At 42.2% G+C, this 17,082-nt stretch overlaps 1 long non-coding RNA gene across 2 annotated transcripts in view; it reads right to left on the bottom strand.

The window, feature by feature from the left end:
- The window catches only part of LOC102161978, a 53,051-nt gene that overhangs the window by 16,251 nt on the left and 19,718 nt on the right, over positions 1–17,082 (bottom strand). Inside the window, exons 2-3 of one of the 2 annotated variants that reach the window (XR_002341531.1) lie at positions 3,977–4,053; positions 3,266–3,318 (exon numbers count right to left, since the gene is read on the bottom strand). This is a non-coding gene — a long non-coding RNA (uncharacterized LOC102161978). The remainder of the gene's footprint in view (positions 1–3,265; positions 3,319–3,976; positions 4,054–17,082) is intronic. The other variant, XR_002341530.1, reaches the window with a different exon arrangement.

Genomic DNA, 17,082 nt, shown 5'->3' on the forward strand with positions numbered 1-17,082 from the left:
ACATAGTGAAGGGACTGGGCGTTCTTCCCACAATGACAGACATGCAAATCTCGCCCAGAAATAACAGGGAAAATGCCTGACTCCACTTCTTTAGGAAATTCTCTAGGTAGTGATTAGCCATAAACTCCAGGCTCAGGGCCCTGGGGATGGCTGCACCCACCCTGCCCCACACCCACCCCCCAAGACAAGCAGGCTGTCTTCTACCCAGGCCAGTTCCTTTATGGGGGAGACCGAGCTTTACTGAGCCCCCTTTAAAGGAAAAAAGAACGTTCTAAAGAATTGGGAAATGTTCTCCATTACTTCTTCCAAACTGTAAAATGATATTTGGGCCTTTTAAAAGACTTGGGAAATTTACTGAAATTAAGGAATATGGATTTAAAAGAAGCCTTGGGGGATTAGATTTTCCTTCTCTTTGAAGCATTTGAAACAACTTTAATCTGCTTTCAGAGTGCTATGCAATTTGGCATAGCATGCTGGTAGAGTGCTGTCGCCTTCTTTCTGGAACTGATACTTTTGTGCCCCTTTTAAAACCCATTTGGAGAAATATTTAGGGAAGAGAAAAAAAATTGCGTTTAAAGAACAAGACTATTCAAGGTAAAGGAATGGCTTTTAAGATGCTTCAAAGAAATTTTAAAGTTTTTATTTGGACAAAAGAAAATTAAATAAAAAATCTAGTAGGTTACGCAGCCATAAAGATGTGACTATTCATATCTAATGTCTGGGTTGTTGGTCCTCCCATCATATATATGTGATACGTGCTTTACAAAATGCAAAATACTTTATATACTCTCATATTAAATGCTACTCTGGGAGGCAGATATTTTAATTCTTATTTTACTGACAAGGAAACTGAGGCTCAGAGATTTCAAATTTGGGGTAAAGAAAATATAATATAGTAAGAACTTGAACTTGGGTTTTTTTTTTTTTTTTTTTTTTTTTTGTCTTTTTGTCTTTTTGTCATCTCTTGGGCCGCTCCTGCGGCATATGGAGGTTCCCAGGCTAGGGGTCGAATCGGAGCTGAAGCCGCTGGCCTACACCAGGGCCACAGCAATGTGGGGTCCGAGCCATGTCTGCAACCTACACCACACCTCATGGCAACGCCGGATCATTAACCTACTGAGCAAGGGCAGGGATTGAACCTGCAATCTCACGGTTCCTAGTCGGATTTGTTAACCACTGCGCCACGACGGGAACTCCTGAACTTGGGTTTTAATCCCAATACCTTTCCACAATAGCCCATAACCTTTAACCTACCATTGTGGCCTAGATTTTCCAGGGCTAAGTCTATCTATTATGTGACCAAGATTTCCAGGAACAGTGTATGATAAACCTGCATGAACTACCATCGTCCCTCAGTATCCATGGGGAATTGATTCAGCCCTGAAGATACCAAAAGCCACAGCCGCGGGAGTCCCTTATATGAAACGGTGGATGCCGATGCACAGAGTCAGCCTGAGGTATCCAGAGGTTTTCACGTCCTTGGAAGTGGAGGGCTGACTGTGCACTTCGCTGAGCCCAAGGAAATACTGATAAAAACCTATCTACCCCAGGAAGGCTCCAGACCTCTGCAGAAGATGCATGCTGAAGCTTTAGAATGACATGAGTCGCACAAGACAAGAGCAGAATGGTTATGCAGCTGGCAGGTTTCCTGGGAGCTGCAAATAATTGCAAATAGCTCATTATCCCAGGCTGGGGAGCCTGCAGAAGTAGAAGGTAGGAAAGCAAGGGCACCCACTTCTCAGTCTAGGGCCTTAATTCCCTGAAGCTATAAAAGAGGAGGTAAGTGTGTCATCAAAGGGAATGAAAACTCAACAGCTATGCAATTCCAGAAGAATGTATAGTTCTTCAACGTCTAGGAAAAATAATATATTTCTCCTTTCTATACATTTATATAGTTATTATAAAAGTACATCTATTCATTATCAAAATAATCGATAGGGAAATGTAGAATAATCAGTAGGGAAGTGTAGACATTCCCTTTCATCTGTTCCTCCCTTAACTCATTCACTAAACTCTGCTAGTTCCCAGACACATACTCTGTATATCTCCTAAAACTTTTTCCGTTTAGTGCTCGCTTCGGCAGCACATATGCTTCGGCAGCACATATACTAAAACTGGAACAATACAGAGAAGATTAGCATGGCCCCTGCGCAAGGATGATACTCAAATTCGTGAAGCATTCCATATTAAAAAAAAAAAGTTTTTCCATTTAAATACTGTGTGTGTGTGTGTGTGTGTGTGTGTGTGTGTGTGTGTTAAGATGCATGTTAAACAGATTCACATATGGGTTGTTAAATGGGGTCTCACAACACATTGTTTTGCAACTTGCCTTTTTCGTAACTTTACAACGTATCACAGATACCTCTCATTCCCTCCCCCCCAGCTTTACTGAGATATACCTGACACATAAAAAAACTATATATATTTGAGCTGCTCGACAAGATGATCTGGTATATATACACATGGTGGAATGATTACCATAAGCTAATGAATATATCTATAACCTTAAATAGTTACCACATTTTTTTTTTTTTTTTTTTGTCTTTTTGGCATTCATTGGGCCGCTCCCGTGGCATATGGAGATTCCCAGACTAGGGGTCAAATCGGAGCTGTAGCCGCCGGCCTACGCCAGAGCCACAGCAACGCAGGATCCCAGCCACGTCTGCAACCTACACCACAGCTCATGGCAACGCCGGATCGTTAACCCACTGAGCAAGCGCAGGGATTGAACCCGCAACCTCACGGTTCCTAGTCGGATTCATTTACCAATGCACCACTACGGGAACTCCAGTTACCACATTTTCGTATGTGGTGAAAAGCTCTACTCTCTTAGCAAATTTCAAGAATATGATACGGTACTATTAACTATAGTCACCGTGTTGCACCTTAAATCTCCAGATTAATTCATCCTACATAACTGAAACTTTGTACCCTCTGATGAATATCTCCCCGTTTCCTATACCCACCCCCCATCAGCCTTTGGCAGTCACCATTTTTAATCTCTGCTTTTATGCATTCAACTTTTTTAGAGACCTCTCATTCTTTTTAAAGCATGGAGAGGGCTCCATTGTATGGATATACTGCAGTTGATCTAACCACCTTTCTATGGATGGAGTTATAAGTAACAGCTCTGTTATTTTCCTTAACTATTACAAATAATGCTTTAGCAAAGAGTAATCATGATTTATAAGTATGAAAGAAAACAGATCAGGGATAAATGAGCTAGAGAAAATTTGAGAAAGATAGTACGTAACAAAACCCTTACCAGTGAACCCAGTATGAAGAACCAGGGGTGAGCAGACACTTCTCGATTTAGCTCTTCGTTGTGTCAGTGTGACAGCACCAAAGAAAGATATCAGGAAAAAAAAAGTTAAAGAAAGTTAAAGAAGTTAAAGAAAAAGAGAAAACACAGCAGGATTTTCGAGAGGTCAAATGAATTAAGTATCACTACACAGAAACCCCATAGGGAAACCATATGATTACTTGTAAAGCTCAGATTGGTGGCACTGTAAGAAGGAAAATGATGGTGAGGGTGAGAAAATTTTGAGCATTTTGTCTCCATGTCAGTCCCTACAAGAGAGGGGCTCTGTCTCATTCCTTCTTAGCCTGATACCTGGCATAAATCCTGACAAGTAATAGGTGTTAATAAGTAATTGAAAAAAGAGCAAGGACTACTTTCTCTCCAGAGGACCAAGCCTTTTGGACATGAGTAAGCAGAACCTACCTAAATGTAGATAAATCTTGATTTGCGATTTTAAAAATAACCTAAACATTTAGAAACATTTAGTTTGATTTGAAAAGCAGTAAGTTAAAAAATGGTTTCACTAAAAGCCTCTGTTGTGTAATTTACCTGACATGTCTCTCTGCTTACTGTTCTTTGTTTTAATTTGCTGCCTGCTCAAAAAAAATGTATTAAATTGTAATTGGACATTGAATTAAAATTTTTAAAAATTGACCTCACTTTTCTTGAACCTACCGCTAAGTTGTTCTGTATCTGGGTTGCCAGTTGTCTCATTTGGCTGTTTCTTCTTCTTGGCCTCAGCATTCATGTTCCTAAATGAAGCAAAAAGAATCAAGTGACCCATGGCATGTCTTCAGCCCCGTTAGCTGAGAATTCAAAGGAAAACTTGAAGACATAATCCTCTATGTGATGGTCCTATTGATTGGGTAACTATGTCCCAGTCAACCAGAGATCAGATAACTAGACTTGGGTGTGCGTGTACATTCCTCAAGATATTTTTATGAGAAAAGGATAAGTGAAAGATAAGCACACTGATATGAGGGATTTACTTTAAAGGAGAGAGAGAAGAGCCAGCTTGGTCATCCACCTCCTACATCAGGGTCAGCAAAGTACCAAAAATACACCAAAGGGAAGATTGCCAACCCCTGTTCTCCATCAGTTGAATTCTCCAGAGTGGTAATCCATACTCATTATGATGACCTTGACATATTAGGGGAAGAAAGATTGAATTAAATTCAGTAGAATTGCTGGTATTATATTTCAATTCTCCATTTATTATTTATTCAACAAATGTGAGTGAAACCACTAGATAATCAGAAAGACCATTCGCTAGTCATTCTGAATAGCAGGATTGTTCTGCTGAGTCTTTTTGTGAGTTCAGTATACCCCCCCACACACACACAGACAAGAGAATTTTCTCTCCCCATCCCAGCAGAAGCTCTAGTTCATGATGAGACATGTTCCACAGTGCTCTGAATTCACTTAGGGATAGAGTTATCTGCAGGGAGGTGATCCAGTGGCTTTGTAAAAGAGAGAAGGAGTGATCTGTTTAGAAAGTCATCCTTTAAACTGTTACTTTGGCAGGGTGGCTCAGAGGGTAGAGAACTGGACTGAGGGCAGCAATCTTGTGTTCCAGGCCTTTATTCTTATGATGCTCTGTGACTCAGGGCTTCAATTTCTTCATCATAAATGAAAGAGTTCAACTAGGTGGATATGGCATGAACAATAGTGCCTTCTGTTAGCACATGGGATAATGGATGCTGATAAAATCACATTAAGATGAATTTCCATAATCCTAAAGATTTACGATTCTTTATAGAGATGAAAATAAAATCCTGGGGATTCTAAGGGGACTCCTCTTGGACACCAGTCTTGGGGTGGATTTTTTTCCCCCAAATCAGGTATTCTTTGTACTCAGGGATTCTGGTAAGAGGTCTTCTTCCTAAACTAGATCAGCTGTAAGCCCTGTCCTTCCGGAAGGCCATTGTAACCTGGAGTTTGCATCAGAGACTCCGAGCTATAAACCTGGCACAGGGTCCTACACCAGTAGTAACATTTTTACTGCTCTGCACAGGAAGTTTTCTATGTGTAGCCCCCTGAGCTCTGTGAGATCCACCCAGGGCACTGAGCCTGGCTCATGATCCCTCGGCTCCCATCTCAAAAGGCAACCTCAGGCTCTCTCAAGGAGAAGTCTTTCCTAGGGCTATGGACTGTGGTTGAAAATTGCCCTGACTGAAGCCATCATTTTGAGATCCTCATGACCAATTTGGAGACGTTAAGAAAACCCCAACTCCAGAGCTCTTCACTTTTGTAACCAGCCACTGTCAGTCAGGTAGGTAACAGCTCTTGTTATCTTTTGTTAGCTTTAGGTACCTAGAGTTGTTCTAGAAGAGAATCTTAAAGATGAGTTTTCTGAATTGTTTCTCTAATCTGATTAGATTTAAAGGACTAATGACCATATTTCCTGTAGTAAAGAGGACACTGACAGTCCATGGTAAACTATGGCAACAGAGATACACATAATAAGACCACTGGATACTCCTAAACAAATACTTGTAAAAGGCAAGTATCTTTAAAGTAAATCCATTGCTGGTTCTTCTAGGAAAGAGTTGTCCTCTCCCACCCCACCTCCATCCCTTTCCCAATAAGGCGAAGACTAAATGCTAACCTGAAGAGTTTAGCTTTGGAAATAGCTGGTTTCACTTTGCTGAAAGCCCTGGGGCTGGGAGCAGCAGCCCGGAGGCAGCACGTGTTGTGTGACTTAGCCAGGAGCAATTTCTTGAGGTAACTTGAAGTGGTGTCTCTTTGGGTCATTTGCTTTTTTCCTGTCTCTCCATCCTATTTTAAGAGTCAGTAGAATAATAACACCATAACCGTATCAATCACTCACGTGGCCCTTGCTACATGCTGGGCACATGCTGTTTGGCAGTAGACAGGTTCATGTATTTAATTCTTATGACAACCCTCTGAGGCAGGTATTATTATTATTATTATTATTAATTCCATTTTACAGATGGGGAAATAAAGGTAAAGTCAAATAGCTACCAAGAAGGGAGCCAGGATTTGAACTCAGGGAGTCTTGCTCCAGAGTCCAGGCTTTTGCCTCCCTGGGTGATGAACAGCTCTGTGCTGAATCCTGGCCCTGCCTCTCACTGGTGACATGATCTTGGACTGGACCCTAAGTCTATTTGAGCCTCTGCCTCTGAATTTTAGCACAAGAATAGTAACTGCTCCTGCCTGATAGAAATGCTGCAAGATTGAAATGGGATGATAAACATAAAGGATTTGGTCCAGGGCTCAGCACATCATAAGGGCTCAGTAAATCAGCTTCCCATCCTGATGGGCAGTCATTGCAAATAATATTTCTCCCAATTTATAGCCTGGCTTTTCATCCTCTTTAACATTATCTTTCACAAAGCAAAAGCTTTTAGTTTCGATGAAGTCTAATTTTTTTTTTTTCTTTTGTGGATTGTGCTCTTGGCCTCATTTCTAAGAACTCTTCGCAAGCCCTAGAGCCTGCAGATTTTTTTCCAAAAATTTTTATAATTATGAATTACTTTTTGAAAGGGCACTTTTCCCCTAAAAGAAAGACTTACCTATTGTAGACCACATGGAATATAAGGAAAAACTCAATGGGGAAAGTTAAAATCACTAGTAAAACCAAGATCCAGAAATAAGTTCGGTTATTAGATGCAAGAATTTGCAGCTTTCATAAAAATGTCACTTCTTTTATAATGAGGCAACAGAACCCTCCAACAATAAACTGCACTATAGAGGATCAACCTGACTGCTGAAGGAAGGTGCCTCTCAATGCCAAGATCAGCTGGAGGAGTTGCCATTCAGAAAAGACTAAGAACTACTGACCCACACAGTGAAACTCATGTTTATGAACCACAGCTGTTAGTCACAGGCTGTAACTGCCCCACCAGATAAAGAAGCTATTTAAGAGAGCAGGTTGCTATAGCTGTAAAGAAACAGAAAATAATCTTTTTGGAAATCACAGGATTGTAACTAAGGAGAATGTCAGGTTTGAGGGTGGAATGGATCTTTGTGTATTTGCTGGCTTGGAGACGGATGGGCTGCTTTGGCACGAAGACGGTCCGGCCCTGGCGGCTGTTCTGATTTGTTGGAGAGTGGTCGGTTGAGGCTCCCATTTATATGTCCTGGCAGGTGGGGGCTTCAACGGCTCGAACCTTTCCAGCCTCCTCACTTCTGATTCCTGCGCACCTGGATCTCTGCCTCTTGCCCCGCCCCCATCACCTGCCGGCCTAATGGGTCAATTGGTAACAGCTGTGATCTGAGCGGTGGCCTCTATTAGAACCCCACCCCTCCCCCACCTCTATACCAAAGACCTGAGGTAGTCTGAGATAAAGCATTAGATATTTTAGAGGCATCCCTCCCTACCCTTCGCTGACAACCCTCAGAGACGCTGATAGTTTTTGAAAGGACACTCCTGAGTGAAAGAGGTGGAAATTGCTATTTAAACTGTTTAGTGGGAATTGCCGTCGTGGCTCAGTGGTTAACCAACCCGCCTAGTATCCATGAGATCCCTGGCCTCCGCAGGGGGTTAAGGATGCTGCGTTGCTGTGAGCTGTGGTGTAGGTCACAGACAGGATGCCGCATTGCTGTGGCGTCGGTGTAGGCAGGTGGCTACAGCTGCAATTCGACCCCTTGCCTGGGAACCTCCATATGCTGCAGGTGTGGCCCTAAAAAACACAGTTTAGTGAAGTTAAGAAACAATCCTGAAGTTGATTCCATCAGTCTATATTTTCATATATCAAGTTTGCACCCAGGGGAACATTGCATGAAGTACTTGACTATATATGTGCAAAGAAAAATCTCATTTCTTTTTTTTTGGGGGGGGTTGGGGAGGCAAAGAAGCCAAGAGTAGTTTTTATTGCTTTGCCAGGCAAAGGAGGCCACAACAGGCTAATGCCCTAAAGGCTGCCCTCTTTGGAAACCTTATTTCTTGAGAAGTCAGTAGTAGTGTCGTTTACTGAATTTTGAGGCATCCAGTAAAACCCCAGGATTGTGACAGACATAAAAAATTTCATAAAAACTAGTTAATCCTGTGGTGAAAATTATAGCCTAAATGTCCATCAAAAGAGAATTGGTTAAACTATGATACCTCCATTCAAATCTCGACATTTATTGCCAGGGACAGTTGCCTTCACATATTGAGTTTAAAAAGCCAATTGTAAATTAACAAGTAGAATGTGATCCTGTTTTTTAAACTGTATTAGGAAGTAAATAGATTATTGCCCCCTCGTCTATGGGGGATATGTTTTATCTTAACTCAGCCTTATCACTCACTGTAGTCATAGGTTTTTCAGTTTCAGGTGCAACAGCAAGACTAGCACAAATTTCTTTTCCCTTCTTCACAATTTCACGGGTAGAAGAGTCATTCTTACTGTAAATCTTACCAACCTCAGCACACAGATTGTTTTCCTTATTAGCTCAAGAACTTTCACATTTTCACTTTAAAGAAGCACTTTACGGCTTCTCTCTGGCTTTTCTGCCAGCACCACTACTCTATGGAGCTTTGGGGCCATTACTAAGTAAAATAAGAGCTCCTGGAACACTAGAACTGCTTGACAATTGATCTGATAACCAAGACAGCTGCTAAATGACCAAGGGGCAGGATATGGTGGACAAAAAGATGATTCACGTTCAGGTCCACAAACAATTTCATCAGGCTCCTCAGCATTTAAAACTTATGAATTGGAGTTCCCGTCGTGGCGCAGTGGTTAACGAATTCGACTAGGAACCATGAGGTTGCGGGTTCGATCCCTGGCCTTGCTCAGTGGGTTAACAATCCAGCGTTGCTGTGAGCTGTGGTGTAGGTTGCAGACGCGGCTTGGATCCCGCGTTGCTGTGGCTCTGGTGTAGGCCGGTGGCTACAGCTCCAATTAGACCCCTACCTTGGGAACCTCCATATGCCACGGGAGCGGCCCTAGAAAAGGCAAAAAAAAAAAAAAAAACATGAATTGTTTATTTTTGGAATTTTCCATTGAATATTTCTGATCTGTGGTTGACCAGGGGTAACCAAAACCTTGGAAAGCGAAACCTCGAATAAGGGGACTTCTGTATACCTAGAAAATATTAACAGTCATCTGTGGGTCATTCAGTTATGACAAATAATTTTATTTTTAATTTTTCCCTGAGTTTTCCAAATCTAACTGCTCTGAGCTTGTAATGAACTAACAATTAGAAAAAAGAAAACACTAATTCCCAGCAATGGTCCTAAAGTGGCATGTTGTACAGAACTGTATATATGTAGTTTGCAATTTTATTTAATAGTTTTATAAGTTATAAAAAGCTCATAGTTAAAAATATCGAAAAGGGATAAGGACTATAAGATGAAGAGGAAGAATTTTCTATTTTGTCAATCCTCAGTACCCCCTATGTATCTACTGTCAACAAAAATATGTATTTAAAGCAGAAATTGAATAGAGAGAAATCTGAAATACAGAAGTGAATGTGAAGGGGCACGAGACAACCTTGAAGAGAAGTGAATTTACCAGCTAGCCACCCCCTAGCCCCCATTCAGAACATTCCCTCAGAATCACCCTCTACGCTTTGAGCACATGGGTTCCAACAGACATGGGACACCCAGCCAGGCAAGCAAATTAGCATCGGCTCTAACACCCAAAAGAATCCATTCAAGTTTGAAATTTCATAGCACATTGGGCAGTGAGTCACAGAAGCAGCAGACCCTGCTCCTGGGTGTGTGGAAGACTCTTCCCTCTCACCCATATCCCCCCAACCCCAATTTGTGTCTTTAATAGTTTAATAGGTGATACCTTCTCATCCCCCGTGTTTGAGCTTAAGTGTCACTTGCTCAGAGAAGAGACGAATGGGCTTGGCTAAATTGGTATAGTTCCCTCCTTTATTCTCTATCACCATCCCTGATTATATCCTTGGAAGCACTTATTACCATTTGTAATTTTTTACTTTATGTATTTATGCTTGACCCCTGCCTTCCCCCAACCCCCCAGGTTGTAAACTTCACAGGGCAGGGACAGAATGTGTGTGTGTGTGTGTGTGTGTGTGTGTTTTAAAGGTGGCTTTGTTCAGCCAGCTTTTATAGCCCATAATGGGCATTTAAAATATGCAGTGTTGGTAAGATGGAAAATTTACAAGTCCATTTTTGAGCTGAAATTCTAATTTTATTCATGCTTTAGGTAATGGCTGGCATTTGAATAGTAGGTCTGTTCATTTCTTCACTAATTCTTTCATTCAGTCAATCAACACATCTTTATTAAGAGCCTAGTATCTGCCAGAACTTGTGTTAGGTGCTGGGCATATAGGTGCCTAGCAGGGAAGATAAACAAAAGCAGGCAAATCTGATCTAGGGAGGCACAATCTGGGTAGTACAGCGTTTTGGGGAAGCACTGACTTGGCAGTTTCCTGAGCTTTACGACCACAGCTGATTTTTTTTTCCCCACCCAAATCACCTTATGACATCCATTCAAGTCCAACAATCTCATATCCAAAATATTGATTGGGGTTATCTATCTGTATAAAAAAGACTACAATGAAATTTTTTTTTTTTTTGTCTTTTTGCCATTTTCTTGGGCTGCTCCCACGGCACGTGGAGGTTCCCAGGCTAGAGGTCGAATCGGAGCTGCAGCCACCGACCTACGCCACAGCCACAGCAATGCGGGATCCGAGCCGTGTCTGCGACCCACACCACAGCTCACGGCAACGCTGGATCCTTAACCCACTGAGCAAGGGCAGGAATTGAACCCGCAACCTCATGGTTCCTTGTCAGACCCGTTAACCACTGAGCCATGATGGGAACTCCCTACAATGAATTTTTTAAACAGGGACTAAATAGTCTAAGAGAGTGGCATCATAACAAATGAACAAGAAACCAGACGGATAGTTTTAAAAACTATCTCCCTAAGTAGGGTTTTATAAAGTGCATTCTCTCTCCCTTTCCTTCATCCTTTCTCCCCTCCCTCCGTCACATAGCTCAGACACAAGACATGGAGAAGCAAATGTTTTCTGACTCGATGACTTCAGCGGATTAGCACTCCTTTGAAAGTGATATTGTTACAGCCATAACGTGTTTATGTGTAACACAGACATCTTTATGTATAATGCAGACGTGTCTGTGTGGGGAACATTAACATCCTGGCCTTGTCATTTAGTGAGGTAGGAAGTTCAGCCTCGAACTCGAGATCCCCCAAAGCCTTGGGAAATCTTGATATGGGAGAACGAGAGAGTTGGAGAGAAGAGGGGAGATTTCTTTAAGGGTTATTTCTCTTTTTTTTTCTAACCCTCCTGGGTTTAACTCCTACTCTCTGAGAAACAATTCTTTTCCAGCACAGCTGGGCGGGTTGTCAGGACAAGGTATCCTTGCTGAGGAGAGTAGTCATCCAAAAAAGAGTTAGGCATTTAGAAGATGCTGGTAAATCCCAGAGACACCACAGTTGAGAGTGCTATAGTCTAATAACCTGACGGCACAAATACTTATTTCAGACCTGGACACGCCATCTCCAAAGGAACAAATTTGAAGTAGGTTCTCAATAATTTACTTTATTATTATTATTATTATTTTTTGTCTTTTTGCCATTTCTTGGGCCGCTCCCGCGGCATATGGGAGGTTCCCAGGCTAGGGGTCGAATTGGAGCTGTAACCACCAGCCTATGCCAGGGCCACAGCAACGCGGGATCCAAGCCGCACCTGCGACCTACACCACAGCTCACGGCAACGCCGGATCCCCAACCCACTGAGCAAGGGCAGGGACTGATCCCGCAACCTCATGGTTCCTAGTCGGATTCGTTAACCACTGCGCCACAACGGGAACTCCCTCAATAATTTACTTTATATATCAAAATAACCCTAGACATTATTTTAACATTTTGAAATTATTGTTCTTCATAAATTATGAAAGGTACCATTCGTTATAAATTATGAAAGTTACAGAAAGTTATCGGCTTGCTGTAACCAAATCAAACAATAAAAAGCATATTGAGCAAAAAGTTAAAGTCTAGCCCTCTCCTCTGTCCCATTCCCCAAAGCAGCACTGTCCAATAGAAATATGGTATGAGCCCCATATATAGTTACAAATTTTTAGTAGCCATATTAAAAATATAAAAGAACAGGTGAAACTAATTTAAATCATACATTTTATTTAATCTAATGTACCCAAAATGTTGTTACTTCAACATATAATCAACATTAAGTTATTCGTGAGGTATACAATTTTTATTGAGATAGTTTCCATTATTTTTTTGTACCAAGTATGCTTAATCTGGTATGTGTTTTACACTCAGAGCCTTTCTCAATTTGGATACTAAATTTTCATTGAAAAAACTTGACCGTATTGAGATTTCCTAAAACATACATTTGAAAAAGTACATTCACATAGCCAAGGCGTTGCAAACATTCATAATAGTTTTCCAATAAGTGAATGAAGTACCAGTTTGTAAGTTAAATATGAATTAATTTAAATTAAATAAAATTTTAAAATCTGATTCCTCAGTTGCACCAGCCGTATTTCAAGTTTTCAGTAGCCACATGTGGCTTGTGACTACTATACTGGACCATGTCTCCCTAGGGGGAAACCATTATTATAAGTTTAGTGTGGAAATTTCTTGACCTTTTCTCTATGCCTATACATATAAATACATAATCAAATATATGTATATCACACAGATGTGGATTTCATTTTAGAAAAATCATGCTATATATTTTACTCAATCTAACTTTTTTCACTTGAAGTTATATTTTGGGTATTTTTCCTTTTCAGGACTTAAGAATCTGCATTTTTTGGAGTTCCCGTCGTGGCACAGTGGTTAATGAATCCGACTAGGAACCATGAGGTTTCGGGTTCGTTCCCTGCCCTTGCTCAGTGGTTAAGCTCATTGCCATGAGCTGTGGTGGAGGTCGCAGACTCGACTCAGATCCCACATTGCTGTGGCTGTGGCGTAGGACAGTGGCTACAGCTCCAATTCAACCCCTAGCCTGGGAACCTCCATATGCCGCGGGAGTGGCTCAAGAAAAGGCAAAAAAAAAAAAAGAATCTGCATTTTTTTTAGAACAGGGCTGGGTAGTAGATTTATTTAACCATTTCCCTACTGATGAGCACAGAAGTGGTTTCTCATGTTTTGCAATTATAAACATCTATGCTTGCATATTTATGCTAACATTTCCATAGGATACATCCCAAGGATTGACTCTTCTGGGTCAAAGGGTATGCATTAAAATTTTTGAAAGCTAATGCCCAATTATCTTTCCAAATGGTTAGGCCAAATTTTATCTTACACTCTTTGCTGGTATTCCTTGCCAGCATCTGTAGAAACACCAATGCCAGAATCATAAAACATCAGAAAGAAAAGATCTTAGGGGCCATCTATTCCAGATCCTTTATGACCAGAAGATCAAGCCAAAGCTGTGGTAAGAGGTCACGTAACATCTTTGTGGTCAGGCTGGGACTTGTGAAGCTCTCGGGTTCTTGCCTTCTGTCCCTGTGAGCACGAGGACCCGGCAGTGCCTTTCCAGGCACCCTTTGGAAGGTCATCTTTCCTGCTCGTCCCGCCACCCCTCACTCAGTGCGCACTGTATCAGTATCGGTGCAACGCTGGCGAGATCAGTAAGTCTTTCAATGGAGCATCACATCACGCCTCAGCAAACAAAGAGCAGGAGCCAAGGGAGCATTTCCTTGACATTTGTATCCAAAATTGAATTCAGTCTGTTCAAATGCTTGCTACAATTTCAAGTGTGCCTTTCCTGCCTCCCTTCTGCTGAGAACAGCCAGGCAGAAGGAAAAAAGGGTGTGTGTGTGTGTGGTGTGTGTGTGTGTGAATAAACTCCACTGGTCAGCAATTCCTCGCCAGTCAGAAGCAAAGCGTCTTTAACAGGAGTCACTTTTGAGAGTGCAAAGGCAAAGGGCATGAAGGTCTTGGGACGGGGGGAGGTGTTTCCCTTTAGCCACTGTGGAGCTGGTGGGGCCAGTGGGATGCACCAGCAAGATGGGCTTTTCCTGAGGACCGCACTCCTTCCCCACAATTCCCTACAACTTTGCAGGCCGTAAGCACACAAGTGCTGTCCCACAGAATCCTTGCACGGTAGGCTCTATGCTCAAATGCGCATTGGTGGCCAGGAGCTAGAGTCTCCTGACTCCAATTCCAGAAAGCTCCCGTCTTCCCCATCACTCAGTCCCCAGCCCCTTCCCATACCCTGCACAGCCACCATGGGCCTGGTTCCTCTCTCCTCCATCTGTTGCCTACACCCCCAGACCGACTTCATTATAGGCATTAAAAACCAAAACTTGTCCTCATATGCTAACTCATTTATTTAAAAAATCAATTCAGACATCTTAATGCTATTTAATTTTTCTTCCTCTCCTCTCACACGACCTCTCTTTCTGCTCAAATATAATGCTTTCTTCACACATAGGCACCAAAAAGCCAAAATTTTGGTAGAAACACTCCCCCCACCACCCTGTTTTTGCTGCACACTACACAAGAGTTCATACTCCTAAACCTGGTGACTCCTTTTGGTCCTGGTTTTTCTTCTGTTTCTTTATTATGAGAAGAAAAGAAAGAGGTATCACAGTAGGAAAAGATGGAGGGTGAGGAGAGCAGAAAACCAAAATAGGATTTATTTCATGCTGTATTAACATGGCATTATAAGGTTTCTAACTTTGACATCCTCGGCATGTCCTCACCCCCAAACGCAAATCATCAACTCGTCATCTCTCAAGTCCATTCTTTTCTTTCTATTTCGACCCTTTTCACCCTAATTTAATCTTTCCCCAATTATTCCTATCAAATTGCACCCACTCTTGTCTGTCCCACACTGTGGACAGAATGACCAAAAAAGCCTTATGTTGGAGTTCTCATCATGGCTCAGTGGAAACAAACCTGACTAGGATCCATGAGGACGCAGGTTTGATCCCTGACCTCGATCAGTGGGTTAAGGATCCAGCGTTGCCATGAGCTCTGGTGTAGGTCACAGATGTGGCTCAGATCTGGCATTGCCATGGCTGTGGCTGTGGTGAAGGTCAGCGGCTACAGCTCCAATTCGACCCTTAGCCTGGAACCTCCATATGCGGAGGGTGCAGGCCTAAAAAGACAAGAAAAAGCCTTGTGTTAACCCCTGTGGGGAATAATAATAAAAATAACAATCAATCACCATTGTTAAAATATGCTGAGCACTTCCTATGTGCCAGACAATATTTTTTTTTTTTGGTAAAGGAATTTGGTTTTTCTTATTTTTTTAATGTATACTTGAGTCAAGCACTATTTTTGATTCTTAAATACTGAGTTCTCTTAATCTTCACAACCTTAGAGGTAAATACTATTACTCTCATTTTAGAGATGAAGACATTGATGCACAGAGATGTATGTAATTTGTCCAAGGACACGGAGCAGTTAAGTGATGGAACCAGTTTAAGAACCCAAATCTAAGAGAATTATCAAGAAATATTCAGGCGTTCCCTTCCTGGCTCAGTGGTTAACAAACCCAACTAGGATCCCGGGGATGCGGTTTGATCCCCGGCCTCACTCAGTGGGTTCAAGATCTGGCACTGCTGTGAGCTGTGGTGTAGGTCACAGATGTGGCTTGGATCCCAAGTTGCTGTGGCTGTGGTGTAGGCTGGCAGCTGTAGCTCCAGTTCAACCCCTAGCCTGGGAACTTCCATATGCCATGGGTGCAGCCCTAAAAAAAAAAAAGCAAAGGAAAAAAAAAGAAATATTTACATATGTGGCAATGGTGGAAGGGTCATAATCAGATGTAAGTTGTACAAACCCCTTGGGATGGCAGGTGAGTTGCATTTCACTGCTGGATTGGGAGTAACTGCCTGGACTGTTGGATTGAGAAAGATTGTGAGGCTGCATCTGGGCCCGGTGGGAAACTGTGGGGATTAGAGATGTCTGTCCTGGGCCAAGTTGTAGTTGGAGTGGGGAGTATATTTGTTTCCTAGTGTAACAAATTACCTCAAATTTAGTGGCTTAAAACAACACAAATTTATTATCTAATAGTTGTGGAGATCAGAAATCCCCAACGGGTCTCATCAGGCTCAACTCAAGGTGTGGGCTGGGCTGCATTTCTTTCTGGAGGTTCTTTCTAGTGAAGAATCTGTTCCTTGCCTTTTCCAGCTTCCAGAGGCTGCCCACATCTCCTGGTTTGTGGTCCCAATCCAGGAACTGCATCACTCTCACTCTGCTTCTGTCCTTACATCTCTTTCTCTGGCTCTGACCCTTCTGTCTCACTCTTTCGCTTTGATTTATTAAAAAAAATTTTTTTTTCCTTTTTAGGGCTGCACCTGGGCATATGGAAGTTCCCAGGCTAGCATAGAACCAGAGCTGTAGCTGCTGGCCTAAACCACAGCCACAGCAATGCCAGATCAGAGATGCATCTGCAACCTACACCACAGCTTGTGGCAACACCAGATCCTTAACCCACAGAGCAAGGCCAGGGATTGAGCCTGCATCCTCACGGATGCTAAGTAGGGTTCTTAACCCACAGAGCCACAATGGGAACTCCCCTCTTTCACTTTTAGAAGGATGCCTGTAATTACATTGGGCCCACCTGGGTAATCCAAGATAACCTACTCATAGCAAGATCTTTCATCACGTCTACACATCTCTTTTGCCTTGGAAGGTAACAACAGTCACAGGGGCCAGGGATCAGGGTGTGGGGGTCTCTTTGGGATGCCATCATTCTGCCTACCACAGGGATTAATGGCGTCATGTGATGTGAGTGTTCCCCTGGAGCTGGACTTCTGTATCTTTCACTTCCGTCACACAATAGGCCTGCAAATCGTGATCAATGAATGAATGAACTAATTAAAAATATACAGAATAATAGAGTATCTGTCTTAGGAG

The sequence above is a fragment of the Sus scrofa genome, chromosome 2, assembly GCF_000003025.6.
Source record: "Sus scrofa isolate TJ Tabasco breed Duroc chromosome 2, Sscrofa11.1, whole genome shotgun sequence".
Taxonomy (NCBI): Eukaryota; Metazoa; Chordata; class Mammalia; order Artiodactyla; family Suidae; genus Sus; species Sus scrofa.